The sequence below is a fragment of the Eleutherodactylus coqui genome, chromosome 1, assembly GCF_035609145.1.
Source record: "Eleutherodactylus coqui strain aEleCoq1 chromosome 1, aEleCoq1.hap1, whole genome shotgun sequence".
Taxonomy (NCBI): Eukaryota; Metazoa; Chordata; class Amphibia; order Anura; family Eleutherodactylidae; genus Eleutherodactylus; species Eleutherodactylus coqui.
In genome coordinates this window covers 144,850,511-144,872,061 of record NC_089837.1, presented here as the reverse complement: position 1 = coordinate 144,872,061, position 21,551 = coordinate 144,850,511, and positions in this window count along the sequence as shown.

Sequence of the window (21,551 nt, the reverse complement as noted above, 5' to 3'; positions counted from 1 at the left end):
AGTATGTACACCGTAGAAACAAGACCCTCTAAGGATGACCGAATTAAGGTTTTTTTTGCATTTCAGCAAACTTTTAATTTTTCAGTACACTTTTAATTTTTACACCTAAAGTTTTTTTGTACTTGAAATACAGTGCCATTGTACCATTGAAAAATGCAAGCCCTCAGACAGCTACGTTGATGGATAAATAACAGTTATGATGTTTTAAAAGTGGGAGGAAATGGAAAAAAAAGGTCTGCGTTCTTAACGGGTTAACTGACATTACTTGTACTGTGAGATGCCATCCAAATCAATGCTTCAGTCCGTTCCCCAATGTTTGCAGTGGTATGTGCCATTAGAACAGGTGAGATAACGTATCTGTCTGTGGAACCCTGTGGTGATTTGCCTTAAATTCTAGCAGATGATTAAAGGATAGAGATGTGCTTTACTGTTCACTCCAAATCATTCTTCTTGACAATATAATAACATAAAGGTCATCTCATATTCCATTCATGTCAGTGTGATGCATGGACACGAAGAAACCCTGCCTCTGGATAAAGGCATATAGTCTTAAAATAAACAGTCTCAGATATTTAAAGAGTTGGACAAGAATTCGGTTTCTGTTTTCTGTCAAGTTGTTTTATTAGCATCTTTAATGTTGGATTGGATATTTTAGATGCCATACCTATAGAATAGGCTTAGAGGCAATGTAAGGCTCTGTTCTGAGACTCCAGAGCAGATCCAGTACAAAATCCTGGTTGAAATAATGCAGAATGTCCAATAAAATGGTGGGCTGCATAGAAGGAGCCCGATGCACCTCATTATAGTCAGTGGGGGTACATCAGGCACTATTAGTTTTAGTGAAGTGTGAGATCTGGCACTTATGTCATTTTTGTTGCATGACAGACCTGAAGACTAACACAGATATGAATATAGCCTAAAATGTAACACTTTATTCATATTAATGTGTGATTAGGTTTTGCAGAACTACAATGTATCTATAGGTATAATTACAAGTAATCAGTTAGTATACGTACCAATATAGAGCCTATGTATTCTGTTTTGAAGATACTGTTAGTAGACAAGGAACTCCACTCTAACCCTAAAGATTTGATTACAATGCTATATCTGCCCTATTTCTTCTATAAACTCTGCACTGGTGTGTAAACAAGCCCTAGAGCTAAGTTCACAGCTGGGGTCATCACCAGGTATATGTGGGTCCTTTGATGAGTCACATTGGGCCCCTGTCTATTCAACCCTCAGCTTCTAACAAACAATGTAGTGCATGCTTACTCTTATTACCATAAGTGCCCCAAACCAACTATGGCCCCGGCCTCTCAACAAAGTTTACTTGTGTTGACTGCCCCTGATCACATGTGGTACGTATATTAGATGTGGTCTACTGAAATGGATCCCATTCACTGGCGTAACTATAGGGAATGCAGGGGATGTGGTTGCACCCGGGCCCAGGAGCCTTAGGGGGCCCATAAGGCCTCTCCTCTCCATATAGGGCGCCCAGTACTATGAATAAAGCATTATAGTTGGGGGCCCTGTTACAGGTTTTGCATTGGGGCCAGAAGCTTCAAGTCACGCCTCTGATCCCATTGAAACAAAAGGTATAGTTTTTCATTTGAGGAGCTTTATAGCTCCCTTCACTTGTAACCTTTTCTGATCCAGGGTTCTTTATCTTGAGTAGTTGCATCAGCTTAGAGCACAAGTTCAGTTTAGAACAAGATACACCTCTAATTCCTACTCATATTTTACCATAAGGGTGCATGTATGTAACATATGGAAATATCATCAAACACTCTATTATTTTAGTATTGAACACTTGAATTCATCTGAATATCAAAACTTAAGTTAGTCATGTTACATCATAAATGTAGTAAAGTTTTCCAAATACCACAAAAAGAGAGTATAATTAATGATGATACAAGGCTTTGGCTTAATATTATAAGTAATTATCCTATACTAGTTAAGCTGCTTTATTTTGCACGTACAGAGTATAAATGAAGTATCATGTATTGCCAAGTTGAAAGGCAACAAGTTTGGATATGGCTTTAAAGAAGGACAAGTAGGTTGATACAATACAATTTATTTAATAAGATAACACATGAACAAGATTATATACAATAGGTGATAGTTAAACTAAGTTACATGAAATAGGTGATATTACGAACATTTTTAGAATATTTCTTAGGCAAAGATTACAACATCTGTTCAGCTGGATGAAACCAACGCTGGACAGAGTTTCTTCAACTAGGAGTCTTGGGTCATCATCGTGCTGCGCTCTGCAAACAGCTTCTGGAGGCCCTTTTATGTGCAAATGAATATGATAAAGTGTTAATAGCTATTAATGGCCATTAACACTTTATGCAAATAGATCACAAAATCTTTTAATCTTTCAGTCATTAGAAAGTCATTATCTTTGCACGTAAATAGGCCTTAAACAAGTTTTACAGCCTAGAGTCAATTATAGTTCACATTAAAAAATCACTTATGCAAATATCCATACAAGAATCTGCTCTTTTGCTGTTGATCACATATTATATATGCTGACTAAAAATGCTGGTTTGTCAATAGTATATCCAACGGGTATCTACATGTTGTTTGTAATTAAAACAACATGAAAGGAGGAAATACAATGTTCGCATGAACAATCACAGTTACAAAAAAAAATGCATGATTATTATAGCATATAAACACAAGTCTCGTGACTCTTAATGGCTTGCTAATACCGGTGATCAGCACTTCTCTTAGCAATCTCCCTTTATTTGTAGGAGGACCATTAAATCTGAGAATTTGAAAAACTATTTATGATTAAAAAAATGTTATAAATTCCTCCCCATTGTCTTTCGAGTGGTAAGTATATTCAAGGTCACATTAAACTCTGTGACTTCATTGCAGTGCATAGAAAACAGAAGGCTGACAAGGTTTGTACAGTTTAGTCAAGTGAACTGATAATCCTCTCTGAGAATACAGATGTTTGACCTCTCCTGTCTTTCTCAGCCTCATTTGTTCCAATAGAAAGAACTAATGGCTGATCATTGTATAAAAAGGATGTCAAATGGAATCTGGGCGCTCTATTTGCGCTGTCCGCTGTCTCATGCATGAATCCCATTATTCAGAAGCGCATTCAGTAAGTTTCAGCTCAATCATCCATCCTATTGAGATATAAAACTTTATTTTGAAGACTAAACATTTTCCTGATTCTTCTCATTAGCAGAGGAAACTTCCAATAAGTATTAATAAAGTGGTATTGTCTCAACCTTGATATGTCGATAACATCAATCTATACACCTCAGACTTCCCTCCAGAATCTAGATGAGCTGCTTGATGCTGCAGCCTAACAATGTTCTATAATTTATGTACATAATCTAGTCAATAATTCTTTATCGTCTTTATTCTGATTACATTGATAGTGCAGCTGCCCAGTTAATTATGAGAAAATTACCCTGCTGATTCCTATGTATCACTGTAAATTGCATGATGTATGCAGCAGTTAGAAATGTGCGTTCAGGTTGACTTTTAAAATTGTAAGAAATTGTATTTTACTCATTTCTGTAACAGCTGTGAGTGCTACAATGACCGATATTACATCCCTTTGTTGGAGAGGATACGGACTATAAGGCCTCATGTCCACGGGGAAAAGAAGAATTAAAATCCGCAGCGGATTTTAACTCTTCTCCCGCCCGCGGATCCGCACCCCATAGGGATGCATTGATCCCCCGCGGGTAGATAAATACCCGTGGATGGTCAATAAAAGTGAATAAAAAAAAATATGGAGCATGAAAAAAAATGGACATGCTCCATTTAGGTGCAGATCTCCCGCGGGGACGGCTCCCGCAGGCTTCTATTGAAGCCTATGGAAGCCGTCCGGATGTGCGGGAGACCTAAAATAAGAATAAACTTACCCGGAGCGGACCGTGCAGATCTTCTCTTCTTCGCGGCCGGATCTTCCGCCGGCCGAAGAAAGAAGATCCGGCTGCGAAGAAGAGAAGATCTGCATGGTCCGCTCCGGGTAAGTTTATTCTTATTTTCAGCTCTCATGTCCACGTGGCAGGAGGGACCCGCTATGGATTCTCCATGGAGAATCCGTAGCGGGCCTGATTTTCCCCGTGGACATGAGGCCTAAGGGTATGCCTCAAAATTAGTTGAAAAAATTCATACTTGTGTATATATAGGAGAGTGTGCTGATAAGTCCTTGACTTTGTGACTTCCATTTGCCTTCACATCAATGAACGTTCTATAATTTGAAAGCTCAATCTTTGCAAATTTTGGCATGTGCCATTCTTATCTTATGTGGGTATGAAGACAAAATGATAGTAGGGTCTGCAGAAAAGGAAAGAAGAGCAGTGATGAAGCTTCTGTTTCGGAAAGGGATGTCAGACAAAGGCATTCATGGTCACATGGTGCAAACGTTAGACAACAAGTCCCCTTCGTACTCCACAGTGAAAAACTGGGTTGCCAAATCGAAAACCCTGCACTTCAACACCCACTGTTCCAGGAGACCTTCAGTGGTGGCTGTTACAGCAGCCATAGATGCCATCCATGACATGATTCTAAAAGACCGTCAAATTTCTGCTGAGATGATAGCCAAGGCTTTGAACATTTCCAAAGAAAGAGTTAGGTCCATAATTCACAATCATCTGCATATGAGGAAGGTGTCTGCCTAGTGGGTTCTGAAATATTTGTCAGCAGATCAAAAACATGCAAGCCTCCCAGGGAATTCTGCAGTGTTGGCAGGATGCTGATGCTTTTCTGTCTTGACTAGTGATGATTGATGAGACATGGATTTTTATGTATGATCCTGAGCTAAAGGAATGAAGATACAGTGGTTGCCCGAGTCCAAAGAAGCTCAGAGTGCAGAAGTTGTTATCCAAGGTGATGGTGTGTGTCTTCTGTGATAAAGATGGGATATTGCATGTGGACCACTTTCCAATGGGGTCTACTATCATTTAACACTTCAGGATAAATTGATGGAGGTAGTGAAAGTCAAAAAAGAGTCGAAAGTTGACCAAAGGTGTTGTATTCTTTAATATTAATGTTTCTTTCCACACAGTGGCCATCACCCAGAGCAAACTGGTTGACCTTGGATTCGAGGCGCTGGATTATTCTTATTAATCACCTGGCACCCTCAGACTATCATCTGCTTTCTAAAATTGAAGAAACACATCAAGGGAACCAAATTTGCCTCCATTTTGATGCATTTGCAGCTCCTGACAGCTGATTTTCCACTAACCAAAGGACTTCTATCTGGATGGGTTAAGAAGTTGCAGCACTGCAGTCAGAAATACAATAACCATTTGAGGACCAAGTAACATAATTAAACTGCCCACAAATGCGATTACATAATTTATGGTCCTGAAAAGTTTTATATTTGATTGTTCTATATGGCATACAAACAGACATATCTGTGATTTGTTTTTTCGAGAAGACCCAATGTCAAAGGTGCTTTATAAAACTGAAAACAGTGTGATGTCTTATGTGCTGTTGTGATCACCAAGTTAAAGAGAAGTGCTCTATTAAATAATGTCATAAAGACAAGAATTCTAGGGGCAGTGTATTACAAATGTGGAAATATATTGTAGCCATGCTATTTTTTAGTGCTTTGGTTTGTAGAAATTGGTCTGGATGGTTTTTTTTGCAATTTTGCGGACCCATACTGCACAGAACATATTGGAAACTTACATTTGAGGGAGCAGAGTGAAAGAATTAATAGCCCTGGTGTTTTATACAGTACAACCCTAGTACCTTCACTTTACTTATAAAAATTTGCCTTAAATTTCACTTAAAAGGGATTCTTTGATTAAAATAACAATAAGATTTTAATATGTAATTCAAATTCCTAACTCTGAGATAATAGAGAAGTGTTTCTTGTTCTGAGATCAGATACGAATTGTGTCTCCTATTCTAGAATATTTGACATGTCAATGCATTACATAGATAACCCACTGATATCATAATAGCTTATTTTCCCTGTGGCGGTGCTACATAGAAATTGAGCACTTGCTGCACATTTCCTTCATAGTTTGCAGCTAATCACTGGGAGTCTCAGTAATAGAACACCTTGTGACCAGCTTAGCATCGGAAGATCTTACCAGCAAATATGGCTCAAAGTATCGGTATATGTGCATTTGTAGAGACACCATGACTGTGCTATAGGGAAGGAAATATATTTCATAGTGCTTTTAACATATGAATTGATTGTACAGTAATACAGCTATAGTTTTTAGGTCAGCAATGCCTACAATTTTGATAGATTGATACAGAATAAAGTAGAATAAAAACTCTACCATTATAACATAGGTCTCATAACCTACCAAGTGTTCAATTCATACCCTGCATGCATCAGGCGAATGAGAATTTCATGTTAAAGGGATGGCAACAGTAACTCTATTTGCTTCAGACAATGTAACAAAGTGGAAGAAGTTTTTTTTTTAGTTTGGTATAATATTTTATTGCTCCAGGGAAAGCTTTTAGTTTATTTATAGTAATATCAAAGCTGTTTGCCAATACCTGTGTGTGCTCGAAAATCATATCACACTTGATGTAGAGGATATTATATCCTTTGTTACAAATCTCTCCTGAGATCACTGCATCCTTCTCACAGTACAATGCTACTCTGTTGGATTCATACAGTGGGTATAAAAAGTCTACATGCCCCTGTTAAAATGCCATGTTTTTGTCATGTTAAAAATACAACAAAGAAGAACCATTTCAGAATGATTTCCACCTTCAGTGTGACCCGTTATCTGTACAATTCCATTGAAGAACAAACATAAACATAACAAAACTAAAAAATAATGTGGTTGCATAAGCGTGAACACCCTCTTTTTTTTGGAGATGTGGTTGTGTTGAAATTTAGCCAATCACATTCAAACTCCTGATAAATAGTAGTCAGCACTCCGCTGTCATTATTTACATGGATTCCGATTTCCCCAATATAAAGTTCACCTCTTCTAGGAGGATTTTCTTCACATTTTCTTATGGTTTGTAAAGAGCTTACAGCACATCAAAGGGGTTTAATTGTTGGAAGGTATCAGTCAGGAGAAGGTACCAAAGCATTTCCAAGGCATTACATATACCATGGAACACAGTGAAGATGGTCATCAAGAAGTGGATTATATTTGGCACAACAGTGACATTATCAAGAACTGAATGTCCCTCAAATATTGATGAAAAGACCTGAAGAAAACTGGTCCAGGAGGCCAAGAGGCCGACAGCAACATTAAAGGAGCTGCAGGGATTTCTGGCTAGTACTGGCTGTGTAGTGCATATGAAAACCACCTCCCATATTTTTCATATCTCTGGGCTGTGGGGTAGGGGGGTAAGACAGAAGACTTTTCTAACAAAGAAAAACATCCAAGCCCCGGCTATGTTTGCAAAAACCTACATTATGTGTGCCAAAATTATGTGGGAGAATGTGTTATGTCTAATGAGACCAAGGAGGAACTTTTTGGCCATAATTCCAAAAGGTATCTTTAGTGCAAAGCCAACACTGCACACCACCAAAAAAATACCATACCTGCAGTGAAGCTGGTGGGGGCAGCGTTATGCTTTGGGGCTGCTTTTCTACTGTTGGAACTGGAGCTTATGCCAAGGTGAAGGGTATTCTGAACAGATCCAAAAATCAGTTAATTTCGGTACCAAATCTTTAGGCCTCTGCTAAAAAAATGAAGAGGAAGAGGAATTTTACTTTTCAGCATGACAAAGCAGACCTCCAAATCAACAGAATGGCTTTGCCAGAGGATCATCAAAGTTTTGGAATGGCCCAGCCAGAGCCCAGACCTGCATCCTATTGAAGATCTGTGCAATTTGACAGATTTGAATCGCTTTTAGAAGGAAGAGTGATCACTTTAAGATGTGCCATGCTGATAGACACCTACCCAAAAGGACGGAATGCTGTCATAAAGTCAAAAGTCTCCTCAACAAAGTATTACTTTTAGGATGTGCAACCAGATTATTTTAGTTTTTTTTAAATTTTATGTTTCTATCGTAAAAGGTTTCAGTTTGTTTTTCAATGAAATTTCACAGTATTTCAGAACAACAATTGAGATACATATGTAAACAGCTGTGTATATAGTCATGTCTACCCCCAAAAAAGATACACAATGTACAGATTAGGAATAGAGATGAGTGAGCACCAAAATGCTCGAGAGCTCGTTTCGAGTAACGAACCCCATTGAAGTCAATGGGAGACTCGAGCATTTTTCAAGGTGGCCCATGCTCTGTACTGTTTTCAATGGAGCCACAGCTGCTGCCGGCTGCTCCATTGCAAACAATGGTCTGCCGGCACCCCTGAATCATTTTTCAGGGAAGGGCTTTACAATAAAATTATTGTTTTTCAGGGAGGGGCTTATATTCAAAGCCCTTCCATGAAAAACAATTCATGGGTGCTGGCAGACCATTGTTTTCAATGTTTCAATGGAGCCGCAGGCAGCAGCCGTGGCTCCATTGAAAACGTGGGGAGGAGAGGGAGAAATTTTTTCAAGCACCGCATGGTGCTCAGTTTGAGTAACGAGTACATCGAGCAGGCTAATGCTCGAAAGGGCATCAAGCTCCAATGAGCATGCTCGCTCATCTCTAATTAGGAATATATAAAATACCAAATATGTGTTTTTAAGAAAAAAAAAAAATTATGCTAATATGAGGAAAAGCATAAAAAAGGGGGATTTTTTTACATTTTTATTTTTTGTACATTTTTTTGATTTTTTTTTTTACACCGTTTTTTGTCCCTCTGAGGAACTTTCACTGTAGCACCGATGATCGCTATGATAAGGCATTGTAGGACTTTTCTCCTGCAATGCCTTATCGCTTATTACAGCGATCATAGGCACTGGCAATACAGGACGTTGGTATCTGGCATCCTGTTGCCATGGCAACCAGCCAGGCTCTCTGCCATAACATCGCGAGAGGCGGCTGAAGTCTACCGGCTACTTAGATAATGGCAGGGAAGGGGTTAACAGCAGGAGGCCAGCTATCAGTGACAGCCAGCTCCCGCTGCTGGATAGCACAAAATCTGTCATGATCTCGCGCTTTCCTTATGATGTAAGGGTACGTCATTTTGCGGGAAGTACCCCGCACCCATGACGTACCCTTAAGTCATAGGGAGGGAAGGGGTTAATAGCAGTCACATGTTCCAACGCAAAATAAATGCACATACTTATACCATATATAGCACCGACCTAGATGCACACCCCGACACAGTGTTTCACCCAAAAGATGGCTTCTTTCGTGATTATCACATTGAAGGTGGAAATAAATCTGAAATGATTCGTCTTTGTTGGTTATTTAAGATGACAAATACATGGCATTTTAACAGGGATCTGTAGACTTTTTATATCCACTGTAGCTGCTTCTTTCCATCACTTTAAGGACAGCTTCACACAAGCAGAAGCGTACCTGAGCGCTGCATATTAAGGAAGTGAACAATGCTTTTTTGCGCATATGTCAGCGTATTTTACTATACTTTTGGAACCCACAAGGTAAATTCATTAATACGCGGTAAACGGAGATGCATTGTTGAAATAGCTAATTAGTACCAGATGTGTTCTTTTTCCAGTGGAATTCCGCAGTGTTTCATGCACTTGTGCACCCCCATTGACTTCTATGTAGGCCTATGGTGCGCAAATATGCTGAAAAATAGAGTATGCTCTACTTTTTTTTGTGTGACTAAAATGCACGGTCAAAATACAGAAATGTGAATGAACCTATCGAAATTAATGGGTTGTTTTCTCTGCATATTGTGCGCGCAAATACGCCGATGTGAAACTGACCGAATAGACAATCAACATTGGCTGTAAGTGGGGGTGATACAATACTATAATACCATACTTTAGGTTTAGCTACCATCACGTCTACTAAATTTTAATTACTGTAGCTTGAAGGACATATAAGCCACCAAAGTTTACAGAACAAAATGATGTTTTCTACTGGATTATGGGCTACTTTTGATGGCAAGAGTTGTGCAGCATGCAATGTATTCTTGCTGTCAAAACTATGGAAACCTCCACAGAAGCCCTATGGACCACATCATAAGACAATAGGATCTGTGTAAAGTAATTTGGTTCCATTTTATGATGGATCTGGCACAGCATCATGGCTTGTGTTATATGTAGTCTTAAGGCAATTATTACTCATGATGTCTGTCTCTAAGGCTCTGTTCATATCTGTGTCGGAGGCTCCATTTTTAGCTTCTAACATAGATGTATCCGAAAATTCTAGATTAAATAGGCAAGTATGTACTATTTTTTCTGGGAAAATATTGGGCAATATAACAGAACCCTGACGGTCCCCATTATAGTTACTGAGCTCTGTCCGGGCTCCAATCTAGCAAGTGTCCAATCAATCAAATTTTTATCATGTTACTGTCCCTGGATTCTATGGAGGAGTATGCATATTACACTTTACTCCACTAGGGGACTTGAAGCTGTGATCACTTGATCACTTTGATTAAGGTGACCAGACATTCTGATTTAGGCTGGACTGTCCACTTTGTGACCCTGTGTCCCACTTTACCCAGGATCCCTAAGTGGGACAGCCTTTTGGGAAATCTGTCCCACTTTTGTCCCACTTTTGAGACACGGGCTCACCATGAAGGTATTTACCAGGAAGGGTGCCGAGGCTGCCTAGCTGGTAATCACTCAGTAGCAATGCTTGAGGATGCAGACTTTGACGGCAGTGTATGCACCAGTGATCCTCTTCCCCTTGGTTTCGCAGGATGAGAGGAGAAGGGAGGAGGCACGTGGATGCACCCACTTTGTCCCATAGCAGCACCGAGCAGAGCAGGAGTACAAAGAGGAGGTAAGTATATCAGTCTGAGGGGGGCACTATCACTACAGTGACTACTGTGGAGGACAATATTACTACTGGGGCCGATATAGGGGACATTATTAGTAATAGTGTCCCCTTTATCAGCCTCAGTAATATTAGTACCAAGGCCATTGTGGGTCACTATTACTACTGGAGCCAATATTACTACTGAGGTCACTGTAGGGGTCACTATTACTATTGAGGTCACTGTGTGGATCACTATTACTATAGAGGTCACTGTGGGGGTTAATAACACTACTAAGGCCATTGGGGGGGTCACTATTACTACTTAGGCGACTGTGGGGGTCACTAATACTAAAAGGGCTAATATAGGGGACACTTACTACTGTGGCACTGTGGGGGTTACTTTTACTGCTGAGGCCACTCTACACGTGGCAGCATACCTCAAGCTGACTTAGGGTATGTTTACACGTGGCAGAAATGCTGCGGAATATCCACAGCTGAAACGTCCGTGGCAAATTATGCTGCATTTCCGCATTAAAAAAAACTGTCAAAATCTGTACCATTGGTGTGGATTTTGACTAGTTATCCACTGCGTACCCGCAGTTGATGTCATGCTATGCTGCACTCCCCCATCTTCTCTGAAGGCTTCCCACAGTCAGTGCTCCCAGGCTTCTGATTCTTAGTGGCCTGGTCAAGTGAGGCCGGGGAGCGCTGACAGCGGGAAGCCCCCAGAGGATGTGAGGGGAGTACCACATACTATGAAATCAGCTGTAGGTATGCAGCAGATTTCCTGTCAAATTCCGCACCAATGTTACAGTTTTTGGCTGCAGAAATGCTGCAGAATTTGCTCTGTCTTTATTTAAACAACCCTGTACTTTTTATCATGACAGAGTTAGAATCATACGTTGTGATAAGCCCGCCCCTGACCACACCTCTCTGTCCCACTTTGACCTTGGGAAAATCTCGTCAACTTACTTTGATGCAACCGTGTGCCTGCTAAATCTTGTGGGTGCAGTGTGACATCCAAGAGGTCCCAGTGAGTGAAGGCTGTATCTCATGCAACATCAAGCATCCACAGTATTAAGGGACAAGGGGGTAAAGCTTAGGTGTACCTTTAGGGTTAAAGGGGTTGTCTCATGCCGAAACAGGTTTTTTTTTATTCAATAGGCCCCCCGTTTGGCGCGAGACAAACCCAAGGGATGGGTTAAAAAAAAAAAAGTTTATTACTTACCCGAATCCCCGCGCTGCGGCGACTTCTTTCTTCCTCTACCAAGATGGCCGCCGGGATCTTCACCCACGATGCACCGCGGGTCTTCTCCCATGGTGCACCGTGGGCTCTGTGCGGTCCATTGCCTTTTCCAGCCTCCTGATTGGCTGGAATCGGCACACGTGACAGGGCGGAGCTACGAGGACCAGCTCTCCGGCACGAGCGGCCTCATTCACCAGGGAGAAGACCGGACTGCGCAAGCGCATCTAAAAACGCCAGAAGACAGCGAATTTAGACGGATCCATGGCGACGGGGATGCTAGCAACGGAGCAGGTAAGTGAATAACTTCTGTATGGCTCATAATTAATGCACGATGTATATTACAAAGTGCATTAATATGGCCATACAGAAGTGCTGAACCCCACTTGATTTCACGAGACAACCCCTTTAAGGTAATGTTAAGAGGAAGGTACGTTATGTTTATCTTCATTTCTTCTAAAGGTCCAGCTTCTTCACATTAGTAGGATTTCACTCCCAACGACTGAAAGAAAATCTGAAGGGTAATTTTCAGGGCTCAATGAAAATTAGGGAAATATTTGTTGAGTTTTATACTGAACCAACTTTGGATTTGCATGTATTGGATAGAGGCTTTAAATGGCATCTAACAGGACTGGGAACCAGCATTCACCAAGCTGCACAACATTTTTGTGCCATAGGGGCTAAAAAGAGACAAAATAGTCTGGTTACACATCCTCTTCAATGGAACAGACATACACCAACATACAGTATCATCATCTTCATTATTATTTTACTCTAGAAATGGCTATGCACTTTCACCAGTTATGTATTGGTACTTTATAGTGCTATAATCTGATCACTCTGATGCCAGAATGTGCCTTTTATATATAGATGCACAGCACTACATATGCGCTGTACCTCTCCCCATGGCATCGGTCAGCCAGGAGTAGGAGTGGAAGCCATTCTAGAAACATATATGTAGCTAGCCATAAGGACTTCATAAGACAAGAAGTACTGCACAGAAAATAACCAGTGATGTAAGATCCTTGTTCAAGGAATTAGACTTATTAACATGGAAGAGCTCGCCCCTGTTTTCCTTATCTGCAATACTTTGGGTTCTATCTATCACCTAATTTGGATAATTATACTGTTTGAGCCTCTGCATTATATTATCGACTTCAATACAAAATGTCTTAACACAGGAACAATTTCTCCTGGCATGAATCATTTTAGCTGTAGCTATGTTTAATTTCATTATATGTGGATATGCCAGGCAGGTGGATGTAGATCTCCTTACCATGCACTGGTTTACCTGTGGCTTATCTGCAGTGGCAACGCCTGGGGAACACCAGTTTTCACGCGTAACCCCTCCAAGCGGGATGCTGGCTTTGCTGCAGGGTTCCTAAGGCATTACACACACAGATAGTCCCAGTAATGTGGCTGCTGACACTGCACTGGGCTAAGGCGCAGCACATGAAGGTTCAGACTTACATACGGGTACGTACTGGTAAGACAGGCTTGAGTCAGGGTTGACAGCACAGGTGCATAAAGAAGGTCAAGACTGTAAGTTAGGGCAGGCAGTAAGCAGTTACAGATTCTAGAATACAGAGCCGAGCTCAGGATGCACAGAAGTCAAAATTGAACATGTAGTCGTCTATGTATCGGCCATGACAGATAATGGGCAATAGGATTAGTGCTAACAAACAAGCAATTCATTTCCCATTTCGACATCTATATATCAGACTTGCCACTCACAGTTGTGCTGGTCATTTGGAGGAAAAACTGTTGATTAAATACAAAAAATGTTTGTTTCACTAGAGAGAGAATTAATGAGCATAAAAGTTTCTGAGGAACCAGTGGATAATTACTATAAATGGACAGAACCCGTTTTTCCTTGGCGCAATTCATGCCTTCTGCAACAGGCCTGTTGACTACTTGTGTCTCTGTCAGTGTGCACACCACCGGTAGCAATCCTGTTGAGACTAGTCCCACTCACGGTTTGTTAAGCAGGAGTCACAGTTTCTGCCAATCCCAGTTACTTCACAGCATTGCCTGGGGATTGGTAGCCTTCTTCTTCGCTCTTTCACTCTCAGTCCTAAGGTTGATTCTAGTCTGGCCATTGGCTCTCCCGGATGAAGCAATTCCATTGCTGTGTCCTCTCAGGCAATAGACTCCTGTCCTGCTTCCTGGAGGCTTCTCCATTCTCAGCTTGTCAGGCAGCAGCTCCTCTCACTCTGCTTCTACTCTCTGCATTCCTGTTACTCAGCAAAAAATGTCCACTTTTGACCTCACCCAATCAGGTTGTGTCCATTGAGCAGACTCAGTTCTGCTGCACAAAAATATGATGTAAATTTTGGTGCACATTGTGATTTTGGTGCAATTTTTGGTGCATTTTCAGTCCATCTCCATAGCAACCTTTTGACTCTTTAGGATGAGCCCCTCACAGGTCCAACTGCTGAATCTACAGGCGGCCGCATACTTCCCCTTTCAGCGAGATTTCAGGGGAAAGGCCCTTCCCAGGACGGTAATTGTAATAGAAAATGCATCCACTTAAAGGGCAGAGTTCTTGTCCAGAACAAATCAATGTGGAGGTCCCTTTGCATGTTGCCGTGAAGTTGAAGCAGCTGAGCTAAATTCACAGGTTAGTAAAGTGCGAGCTGCTCTCCGCTACACTACTAAGAGGAAGGCACAGGACACCGCTTGGTACTGCCCACATCACGCTGTATATTCTTGTACAGCACTGCGATGTGGGCGCTGACTGTGAATATAGTAGGAAACGCTCTCCGCCAGACTGGCAAGAGTGTGGCGTGGCATCCTTCTCCCTCAACCTTCATCCCCCAGTTAGTAAGTGCGGGCCACAGTGTCCTCTTTACAGTATAAACAATTAGGTGTCATTTCCCTCTCTATTGGCCCACATATATATGGTACACACCTGATGAATCCCAGGATTACACTACAAAAAATTGAAAAAACGTATTTCCTACCAATTAAACTTTCTTGGTGGTCAAAGTGAGTTGAAGTGCAAATGTCACTAACTTTGGTTGTCCAGAGAAGTTCTTCCTTTTTTTGGTATTCTAGGGTAAGTTAAAGGCTTAATAGCCAACAGTTCAGCCATGTTATAGCAATGCCCTGTTCATATCACCATTCAGGGCTCTGTTTAGAGTCTCCATCGCTAATTTCTGCTAAATGTCAGACGAAGTAGAGCAGCATGCTGCACTATATTGTCTGTGAAAATGCTGGACAGCCAGCTGGAAACCCAACTGACCAGAATGTAGAGTACAGTACAGAACGTAGCTACACCTAAATGAGGGAGATTTTCTCTCCTTCGCCGGTAGTTCAAACTCATCACCAGGGCGCAGGAGTTTGAAAAATTAATCCGGAAGATAGTGGCTGCCCAATCTTCCTCGTATGACGTATTCACTACGTGTGGAGAACATAGGGCAGGTCCTATATTTTATCGGCCGTGGTATTTACCGCTGAGAAATCCCAGCAGTGAAAACGAAACCACTGAACTCCTATAGACATCAGTGCTTTCATTTTGTCCCGTTATACGGCCATGATTGTCTTGGCGGTATAAGGGAAGAAATTCACGCTCTTGTGCTTAATCCCTAAAGGTTTATAGCCATTTACCCTGCTGCCTCCTGGAACCTCCAGTTTGAATCTCCCGGCATCTGGTCACATGGCCAAGAGGGTCCTCAAATGTCATTTGTTCCCTGCTTGCTCCGGTGGATGCAGAGGTTGGGAGGTGAGTGTTTTCTTCCCATCCAGAAGCTGACTGTTGCCTTCTGCTCAGTGTGGGGCAGTGAGAGAGAAGTTTGGAGAAGTTTGGAGCCATAAAGTTCTCTTATTGATCTGACAGAGCAGTCTATCAGCGCTTTTCCCAATCAGGAAAATGGCCTTAGTGTGTCATGTGGTCATTCAACCACTTGGTGGAAGTATTTTGGCAACTGGCACAGTATACACTAAGGCATATATATATATATATATATATATATATATATATATATATATATATATATTAGCCAATCACTGGTTACAGAAGGTTATTGCTGTGAGCAGTGACTGGCTGCAGCAGTAACCAGGAAGGACAGTGCGATTGTGGAACAATTTTAAGTTGTGGAAAAACCACTTTATGAAACCACAGTCCGACACTGGCCACAGCTTGCTACCATTACAGCATGTAATTGCTTCATTCCTGCCCTTTGGAACTGTGAAGTACTCATTTTTAAAACACTCATTATTTTTTATACTAATATTTGGGTGCATGTGATGCGCTAAAGCTAAAATTAGCATTTCTCATTTCTTGACAAACTCATTTAAGTAATTTCATTAACTCTATTACTATTTCACTAAAAGACTAAGTAGCTGTCAATAAGGGAAATAAAATGGCTCTGCTCTAGGTTCTAGCCCCACCGGAAAACCTTGTAATTCTTAGGCAATGTTAATAATAATAATTGGCGTAATTAATTACGGGACAAAATTCATCAATCACAATTTTCTCGGGGATCATGGCATCCTACCAAAGTGGAACACATTAAGAAATGATAAATTAAATAAGTCAGACTGTACAAATGTATTTGCATATTAAACATGGGACATTGCTTTCACTGTTCTGTGATAATCCAACACTGCATTAATTACACGTCATACAACATACACAAGTGAGACTTTGTACCTCGTATAGCATTGGAAACTATAGAAATAACTTTGCCCATGGGTAAAGCGTTACATGGTAACAAGAAGTATAGATGGAGGGATTCTCTCATTTTAAAACTTTTTTTATATCACTAGTGAACAAGTAAGGTGGTGGAGTTGACCTCTCAGGTTATGGTCAAGACTTTTGATATTTACTCAGTTTTTTTTGGCAAAGATTGGATTTCAGTGTGTTTTATTGTCAGGTTTGATCTATGGATGTTATCTGGGTCCAGAATATTGTTAGGATAATTTGCTAAAGGAGTTGTCGGATACTGGATAACATTCGCCCTATACCACCAAAAGTATCAATGCTTACCCCTTCTCTTTCTCCATGATCCAGTGCTGCAATCCTACTTTGGTTCCAGTGTTTGTTGTGGCAGATGACGTCAGTGGAAGCTAATCAGCAGCTGCGGCATCACCACCTATTCCCCTGGCATCAGCGCTCGCTTTCTGGGCACCATGATGTCAGGAGTTCCGAGATGCTGCAGGCTCTGATTAGATACAGCGGCCAGCTGACTTCCGCTGACGTCATCTGCCATATCAAGCACCGGGACAATGGCAGAGCTATGTAGCACTAAAAAGCCGTTCCAGAGAAGGGGTAAGTACTGATCCTTTTGTTATTTTAGAACAGTTGATTCTGTAGGAGAAAAGTTGTCCGGTAGCTGGACAACCCCTTTAAGCTTTTACCATATATTTCTCTATTTGCCGCAGGTATTCCCATAAAGTGGAAGCATATGTTCATTTTAATTATATATTAATATTATAGTGTAGATGTTTTGGTTGTTTTGATAACTCTCCTGGGAACAATTCTTGTTTGCCTCTACACTAAGATGGAATATCTGGTGTATGCCAATGTGGAGTGAGTGACTCTGACTAGAGCTGGGTAGCCGGGTGCCATAATGAACCCCATGTGGGGTCATAGCCACATAGAGAAGGCTGAATCAAATCCTTTTCAAGAGCAGTATTCGCTGGGTCATGAGAAGAGAGTTTTTCTCTCCTCAAGATAGGTCATCAATAGTTGATTGTTGTGAGTCTACTCCTTGGGATCTCTGCAGATCAGCTGACTGAAGTGACAGTTGTCTAGTGGTTGTGACTGGTATTGCAGCCTAAGCCCATTCACTTGAATGGGACTGGACTGCCTTCAGGCAGTGTGATGATGAATGTGACGTCACAGGCCTGAGAAAAGGCTGAAGAGATCACTCAAGTCCATGACCTCTTCAATCAGCTGATCGGTAAGAATCCATTGCCATCTGTGTCCGTGTGAGACATGTGCTGTTGTAATGTCCTAGCAGTGCACCTCTCCAATGACAATACTGTTTGTACCCCTGTCTGTAACATTGTCTTTTGTTGTATTACATTTGGCTGTGTCTGTGCCATCATTCTGCAACTCGCACCTCCGTCTATTGTACGGGTCTACCGCTTTTACAGCTGCACAATAATATGATTGAGCAGCTGGTTATAAGGTAAACTGAATTTATATTGATAAGCACAGATATGAATACAGTTTTCTAATAAATCAAGTAGTTATTTCTGCTTTCGAACACTGCTGCCGGCTGCAAAGGATGAATGGGATTATTAAAATATTACGATTATGTTCTAGCATGATAATCCTAAACAATGCGCACCTATCCATCTGTATGCATTGTTGGTTAGATAAACAACCTGAAAACATGTTAGGAACTCTGATAAAGAATAAAGACTTCCACCAGCATTATAATCATGACAGTATAGATGAATCCCCAGCAGCGTTTTCCGGTATTATTGCAAAGTCCTGGGGATAATAGTTCTTTATCTATTTTACAATAGATTATTTACATTGGGTTACGATTTTGCTTCATTTCAGAAATGATTTTTTACTAATTGGAATTACTGGCATGTGTACAAATGCTAACTTGACATTTAACATGTTGAGATAATTTAAATGGCCACTCCAGTGAAAATACATTTTTCCATCCCTGCACCCCTCACTTGATTGCCAGTCATACACTGGAGGTCTCCTCTATATATTGCAGTAAATTATCAGGGACCATCCTGATGCTAAGATTTCCCCCTGCTTTTCACTATTCTGTGCTTTCAATCCCATGATGCATCAGCACAGCATAACATGATTATCTAGAGCTTGTACCGTCTCTCTCTGCTGGGAGGACACTGTGATTATCATTACTCTGTATATTCACCTAAATGAAATACAGACCATAAGTATACAATCAGAAGCATGAACTGTCATCTCCTTCATTATAACTCATCAGCAGTAACTGTGAAAGAGGTTTTATGGTAGGGTCCATCACACAGGAATTATGCGGGCTGAAAAGTTGAGACATCCTAGTGCGGCGTATATATGCTGCAGCTCGGAATCCTGTTGGGTGGGGGGAGAGAGTTTAGCAATGCTAAACTCTCTCTCCCTTCCCCCTTCCTTTGCCGGCTGATTGCGGCAATAGAAGCTCCCATAGAAGCCTATAGGAGCTGCCGTCTGATTGTGGCCAAAAGATAGTACAAGACTTATCTTTTCCGGTCTCGCGTAAAAGACGGAACCCGCAGCATATGTGCTATCTTTTTTGTCCGGCCGATTTTATGCCCCTGAAAATTGCCCATCTGAACGAAGGCATTGGAATATAATGCGTTAGATGGCTGCAATTTTCGGCTGACATTTTATTGCGGCAAAATAGGCGTGATAAAAAGTTTGTGTGAATAAGGCCTTATACTGGGAGACAAGTTACATAATGAATTTTTTTTAAAAACTGGAATGGCCCTTTAACTATAATGTACTACAATACTATAAATCAAGTTGTCACGATGCGCCAGTCATGTTGACGATTGTTACATCTATAAATATTTCTATAAATGCAGAATTTACTTGCTCAGTTACCTTACAAATGTCTCCGTTAGTCAATATTTCAGCCAAAACATAGTAACAATTGTTTCCCCCGTCTGTGTTTACTACACTGATTATTCCACCCACAGCTTCGGAATAGTTTCAGAAAGCAGGTTCCTCAAATTCGCTTCTCTCTCCGCATGTATCCCAGGCAACGCTGAGCTCCAGATACCAATGGAATAAGGTAATATAAAAACAGTATTGCCAGAGTTTCTGCTGTGTTCCATGTCGTTTGTCTATATTGAAGACACATTAGAGGTATGAGGGTTAACCCCTTAGTGACTGCCCCATAGTGTTTTTACGTCCTAGCAAAATGGGCTTTAATCCTAGAGGACATAAAAACATGCATCCCCTGAGGATTAAAGCCCCATGGGCTATGGACGTGACAGATCCATGCTGTCGGTTGACACCATGGAGCTGTCATCAGTGGCCGCTGGGAGCCCTCCCCCCCAGTAATGTGATCGGCGCTATCCAGCTGATAGCTCCAATCGCATTTAAGTCAATAAAAAGTTGAATAAAGTTAAAGATTCAGCTGCTGTACTCAATGATGTCCCATGGTTATCTGGTCCTCCAGGACCTGATGCCAGTCTTTCGCAGAAGCACGCCAGGCGTCTTTATGTCAGACGCATGTCTAGGAAGGCCTGAAGCCCGGGGAAATTTGAAATCTCCTGGCTCCCATCTCCTATAGCTGGGAGGCAGGAGATTTCACAGGGGACCGTGGTCGCTGGGCCCGTGATCGCCGTTATCCAATGGATAACGCCGATCACGGAAAAGTAAAAAAAAAGATTAAAAAGTTAAAGTTTCAGCTGCCCTCATGGATCGGATCCATGGGGGCAGCTGAAAATACTCACCCCGGTCCTCTGTGATGTCCCCTGGTGACTGGGGCCTGCCGCGGGTTTCTGTGCATGCTCCAATGTGGCGCGCATGTGCAGAAGCCCGGAGAGCATGGCAAATTTAAAATCTGCCTGCACCTGATTTTCAAAGAAAGCCGAGTGCAGGGAGATGTGACTGGGTCCCGCTCACATGATCACTGTTATCCATGAGATAACAGTGACCATGTAAAGTTAAAAAAAGGTAGAATAAAAAGTTTAAAAAGTTAAAGTTTCAACTCCACTTACGGATCGTATCTGTAAGGGAAGATGAAACTACATAACTAAGGTCCCCAGATTCGTCCCCCGGTGGGATCTTTATCTGCGGACCCCACCACGAGTTCTGCCCATACCCCTGTCAGTGAAATGGCATACGTATGCACAACAGTTGAGGATTGCCCAGGAAATTTGGCTGTTCGACGTAGTGTGTGCGCTCGTGGGTCTAGGCGGCGCTGCGTGCGCCTGTGACTGCGGATCCATTGTTTGCTAGTTCTGCCAGGTCATCTCATCTGCCTTGGTCTGTGGTAATTTCCTGTTGGGTTTGTTCATCTTCCCTTCCTGTCGGTATTCTACCCTGTTCTATCTTGGTACGCCAGTCCTCCCTCTCGGTCCCTAGTGAGTGTAGGGACCGCCGCCCAGTTGCCCGCCTGGGGTTAGCCAGGAGTGGAGGCAACTAGGCAGGGACAGCGGTTGCGGGTAGTCCTAGGGCAGCCCAGGCTGGCGTATCATCGGGTAGGATACCGTAACATAATAACTGGCCCATAAAATTGCCCAGCGAGGTTTGTTTTTGCTCTCTAATGGAAGCCGTAAGTAACCTCGCAAGTCAGTTGCAGGGTTTAGTGGGCGTAATCCAAGACCTGTGCGGTTGTATGGTGGCCCAGGAGCAGCCATATGCTGCTCAAACAGAAACAGTATGTGCATGTTTCTGCCGAACCTTCCATCCCTGAGCCTAAGTGTCCTCTCCCTGAGGTGTTTTCCGGGGAGAGAAGTAAGTTTTTTGTTTTTCAGCAGGTATGTAAACTATATTTCTGGATGCGGCCTGGATCCTCCGGTTCAGAGTCCCAGAAGGTGAGATTGATTATGTCCCTACTGCAGGGTCCCTCCCCCAGACATGAGCCTACTCCTTACCTGG